Raw genomic sequence first — 6,052 nt, 5'->3', positions numbered from 1 at the left:
AGACTCCTTTGAAGGCACGTAACTCCGTTAGTGGTACAGGGGACCCAGACACTTAAGTTGTGTTAAGCACCTAGGGCTATAATATCCTCACAAGTATTCTCCATACATGTTAAAGTTGTTGGTTTTTTTTTTTAAAAACAAATGGAAAGTTGCTCAGCTCAGGTCCAAAAAGGAATAATTTGTATTTTGAAGATTTTTTAGGTTAACCTAAAATTACTTAATTTATTAAGAACATGCCTGTACAGCCACCTCAGGCACCAGGATAGTCATGTTGGTTTTAGTTTTGTCATATATGTGTCTGAAAGGTGCAGGATAATCCCCAGGCCTTCTTCCCTTCATGAATGGTGTTTCTGTTGCTGTAGCACCTCATGATGGCGTTGCCTCCAGCTCACACATTTTCAGTGGTAGAGTTCTCTGCTTCCAAACTCTCTTCTGTGACCCACATTGAACTGACCACGAACAACCGGAAATCTTTCTCAGAGTGGGAGGCTCTTCCCCCATTTTCATGCTATCTTGAGTTTTCTGACAATTTTCACTATAGGCCATTGCTCAGACAATTCAAAGTGGAAAAGTATGTAAGAAAAGCTTTGAAAAGAGAAGTTACATGATATCAAACCTGTGATTCTCTGTCTTCTCCCCTCCCCCTTGACACACATGCACGCACATAATTAAACAAATAAACCCACCCAATTATCTCCCTTATGTGTGGAAATTACCTAGTTTGTGGCCAAACCACGGTGCTGGTGCAGAGACATACCTGTTCCCTCTGCACAGGCTTGCTTGGCTCCAAGGAGGCTCATTAGCTGGGGCTTGGTGCTAGACCTGTGGGACCAAGGCTGGAGCTGTGCTGAGGCAGCTCAGAAGATGTCAGGCTGTGTGCCAGAGCCAGCTGTATGTTCTGTTAATGTGGGCTGCAAAAGCAGGCTGTGTCTGAGCTAGGAGGCTCTCTAGACACCACATGTATTGGAGAGCACTGTAGATGAACCCAGGAGGACCTAGCAGGGATTTGGAAGCCATGGAAAAAAATAATCCCACTGTCCAGTGTATCATAAGGATCCTATTACAATGAACAACGGAGAATGGCCTTTGCTCCCACTCATCTCTTTGCACTCATCTGCCCAATGAGTATTTTAGTTGCAAATTACAAAGGACAGGATCCTTGTCAGCTTATCTTTTCACTTAGCAGTCTTTATAGTGTCACCTACAGGCATGTCACAGGCATGTGGCAATCAACATCTTTCAGTCATGTACCAAACCTTTAAGTGTTACCTAGGCTTCAAAATCTGGAGGGAAAGAAATCTCAGATTTACAAATACCTTCACATACTTCATACAGTTTCTTGCTATATGCTTAAAACTCACTGAGACAGTTTCTGTGGCGAAAAAAAACCACATCTGATCAAGCAATTAAAGATTAAGTCATTGAAAACAAGGTCACAATACTACTTTTCCACAAGAATCCCCTTATTTGGTGAATGAGGTGGCTGGATGGGTTCTGCTTGAAAGAGTCCAATAGGATAAGGCCCTGGAGGGAAGAGGGGTCCAAGAAAGCTGATTGATATGTAAGCCTCACCTCCTCCAAGGTCAAGAGTGGTCCATCCTAAGGAGCAGGAAGTCAGGCAAAAAAGCCAGGAGGCCTGCATGGATGAACAGGGAGCTCTTGGCAAAACTCAAACACGAAAAGGAAGCCTATAGAAGGTGGAAGAAGGGACAGGTAACCTGTGAGGAATGTAGAGACACTGTCCAAGCATGCAGAGACACAGTTAGGAAAGCCAAAGACCAACTGGAATTAAATCCAGTGAGGGATGTCAAAGGCAACAAGAAGAGCTTCTGTAAGTATATCAATGGCAGAAGGAAGACTAGGGAAAGTTTGGGCCCAGTGCTGAAGGTGGCAGGGGCCCTGGTGACACAGGACATGGAAAAGGCTGAGTGCCGCCTTCACCTCAGTCTTTACCAGTAAGACCAGCCTTCAGCAATCCAAGGACCTGGAGACAGAGGGAAAGTTTGGAGCAAGGAAGACATACCCTTGGTGGAAGAGGATCAGGTTACAGAATACTTAAGCAAACTGGACATATGTGAGTCCATGGGCCCCAATGGGATGCACCCAAAGGTGCTGAGGGCGCTGGCTGATGTCATTGCAAGGCCACTGTTGATTATCTGTGAACAATCATGGTGACTTGGAGACGTCCATGAAGACTAGGGGAAAGCAAATGTCACTCTGGTCTTAAAAATAACTTGAAGGAGTATCCAGGGAACTACAGGCTCATCAGCCTCACCTTGATCCCTGGGAAGGTCATGGAGCAATTAATCCTGGAAACGTGTTCCAGGCCCATGTAGGACAAGAAAGTGATTGGGAGGAGTTTGCAGGTGACACAAAACAGGGAGGAGTGGCTGATACACCAGACGGTCATACTGCCACCCAGAGAGACCTCGACAGGCTAGAGAAAGGAACCAACAGGAACCTCATGAAGTTCAACAAGGGGAAATGTGAAGTCCTGCACCTGGGGAGTAACAACCCAAGGCACCAGTACATGCTGGGGGCTGCCCAGCTGGAAAGCAGCTTTGCAGAAAAGGCGTGGGGGTCCTGGTGGACACCAAGTTGAACTTGAGCCAGAAATTTGCACTTGTGGCAAAGAAGGTGAATGGTAGCCTGGGCTGCATTGGACAAAGTATTGCCAGCAGGTGGAAGGAGGTGATCCTGCCCCTCCACTCAGCACTGGTGAGGCCAGACCTGGAGTGCTGGGTCCAGTTCTGGGATCCCCAGTACAGGAGAGACATGGACATACTGAGAGCATCCAACAAAGGGCTACAAAGATGATGAATGCACTGTAGCATCCGTCCTGTCAGGGAGGTTGAGAGAGCTGGGACTGTTCAGCCTGGAGAAGAGAAGGCTAAGGGGGGATCTTATTGATGTCCATAAGTACCTGAAGGGAGGTACAAAGAGGACAGAGCCAGGCTCTTTTCAGTGGTGCCCAGTGCCAGGACCAGAGGCAATGGGCACACACTGAAACATGGGGGGTTCCCTCTGAACATCGGGGAACTCTTTTTCACTGGGAGGGTGACTGAGCACTGGCACAGGTTGCCCAGGGAGGTTGTGGAGTCTCCATTCTTGGAGATATCCAAAAGCCGTCTGGGCATGGTCCTGGGCAGCCTGCTCTGGGTGTCCCTGCTTGAGCGGGGGGTTGGACCAGATGACCTCCAGAAGTCCCTTCCTACCTCAACCATTCTGTGAGTGCACTGTGGAAAGAACTGAGCTTATCCGAACAACTGGAAATCTAGCATTTCCTCATGTTCTGAGTGCTTGAATTTGTGACTTAAATTTTAATACAGGCATTTTTTATATCAATTCATAGGTATTTTAAAGACAAGCTACTGATAACTTTCTTCTTCAGCCTGTGACAGCCTCAGCCCTCTAACCCAGAAACAGCACAATGCTGGTTCTGCTGCTGGGTTACAAGACTCATTACATTACATGGAGCAGCAGCTGTTTGCTCCCTTCAGATCCCATCCAGACTTCATTTTGCCCAGATCTTTTTTCTTTGTACTTTGCTGCTGAAAAGAAGCTGCAGGGGAGAAAGGAAGAAGACCTCTGAATGCTAGTTTGAGTGCTAGCCTTTGAGTATCTGCTGGACAAGGTTTGGCTCTCTGCCATTTGACTTGAGGCACAAGTGCAGCCTTAGAAAGCTCAGGTTCAGGATTTGGGTTTTTTTTGCAGGCTCCCATCATTTCCCAGAAAAATTAAAGAAGGAAAACAAGGACTTTCAGGATAATCTGGCTTTTGTAGCTCAGCCAAACCCTTACAGAATTTTATGGGACAAAGGAAAACCACAATGATAGCCTTAAAAGTTTTGTTCTTGCCAGAATTCCAAGATAAACTACATAAATGTGGAGCATGTATGTACTTCTCAGAACAGGTCACAAAAAACTTTTACATAATAGAAATTGTCCAGCAGTCTAAATATACAGATTGCTACCAGATCTTAATTTTTCTTCATCTTGTGGTGAACTGTAATCCTTAATAATAATGATCTTTGTTATTATTATATTAGCCTTGTAATCCTTAATTACGTTAACCAATGATGGGATTTACATTCCATTTCAGTCACATCTGTAAATATGCAGATCTTGACTACTTTGGTCAATAAGCTCTTTAGCGAGGACTATTTCAGAAGTATCTATTGTAGCTCTAATATGCTTGCTAGCACCACGACACACATGGGATCCCTGGTTTCTGCCTGAACTGGCAGTTCTCTGTTCTTGCCTATCAGTCCTTCCACAAAGGCTGCACAGAAATTCCAGTTGTGTGAGTTATATGAAGGGTCAATCTCATTTGTGTAATAGCCAACTGAGAAGCAGTGATAAAGTATCACGTCAGCTAGAGTGCTAGGAAGAACAACCATTCATGAAAGATCATGTCACTGCAATTTTGGGCTTTTGAAACAAATCTGTCAGATACATTTTCTACCAAGTAATGTCAAGCCACTCTTTAGCTCCAATGCTTTCTAGTTCAACATAATGCTATGCTCCATGAACACAGGGTGAACTGTGAGCCTTTGAGTGAATATGTACCCAATTAAAAGTAAATTGACAGTCACACTTCAGAGGGAATAATTCTACTTTAAACACCAGGTGTCACTGCAGTATACTCCTGATTGCATACCAAGCTCCCGTTAGGTTAAAGCTTTACTTTTAAGCGATGTCAAAGATCAGTGGAGAACAAAGATGCTCATACTTTCTATTCCCAAGTGTGTGCATGCAGCTACATGATTAGCCAGAATCTGGGCAAATTGTTCAATATTTCAACCAGTCACATTTATAGTTCTGCGTGGTTGGCCTCAAACCTGAAGCTAGCCATTGTAATAGAACTATTTTATGGCTGATAGCAACTGTTTGGAATGAAGAATGAAAAAAAATTAGTATTTGTGATACAGTTCTTTTGATAATAATAATGCATGCATTTTCAGAACAGCCTGTATTGGGTAATATTCAGCAGTTACTTCATAAAAAATTTATATCTAATTACATATTTTGCAGCTTCTTAGTCCATGAAATGTTCAGTAAAAAGCAATCTTCTTTTAAACTATCAGATCCTGAATGATTTTTCAATGACATTTTCCATATTTTTACAAGTCCCCTATTTGGCCTATAACCTTATATCTTTAAGTATTAAAATATACTTACCCAGATTAACCATTAAAGAGCCATCACTTTGACAGTGAACAGATACTGTTTGCCTGCACTGCTCTAAATTTTTCAGCCTCCCAGCTCAGCATGACTAATCTGTGGCTGCACTGTGAATTTTCCAGTAACCTGTTAACCAGTAACTACTTAGTATTAAATGGGTAAAGCTGCTCTTCTCTTATCTGTAATTAATGAGGAGGAAGGCGCAACTCACGGAGAATGCGAGTCCCAGCAGCTAGGTACCATTTCAGCCTCATGCTCTAATGTACACAGAAGCCTTACTCCAGTGGCATGCTTAAAAGATGACATTTCCTTGTGTTAGACTTACATGCAGAATCTGTTACATATTCAGCTGTGGTCCTAACTCAGCTGCCTCTGAAATGCTTCAGGATGTTCTCAAAGTATTTCTACACAAATTAGAGTCTTGCCATTGACAGAGCAGTGCAGCAAATGGCTGGGGAACGTTACCTAGAGAGCATCTTTAGCAAAGAAAAAGGAATTGAATGCTGTGGCAATTTCAGAAGATAATCCATAAGGCCAGTAATTGCAGCCCTTTAAAAATGCTGAAAGCTGCACAACTTTCAAAGGCTCAAATCCAATATTCTTATCTGCATTAAAGAGCATAGTGCCACTATATTCATGGGAGTTCCTGCTTTAGTCTAGAGACAACTTAAAATTGGTGCTGTTGTGTGCATGCTTGAATCTTGACAGGATTGTGGCTTTGGGAGGAGTAAGGTGCTATATAACACAAAGAAGACTTAATAGTTCTTGTCAGATAATGAAATCAGCACAAAATGCCCAGAACAAATAAAATTCTATCAAATAATGCAGATTTTAGGACTTGTAGGAGGAAGTGACTACAAGGACTGAAT

The sequence above is a fragment of the Aquila chrysaetos genome, chromosome 4 (genome assembly GCF_900496995.4).
Source record: "Aquila chrysaetos chrysaetos chromosome 4, bAquChr1.4, whole genome shotgun sequence".
Classification (NCBI taxonomy): Eukaryota; Metazoa; Chordata; class Aves; order Accipitriformes; family Accipitridae; genus Aquila; species Aquila chrysaetos.
Note: the sequence above shows the minus strand (reverse complement) of the source record.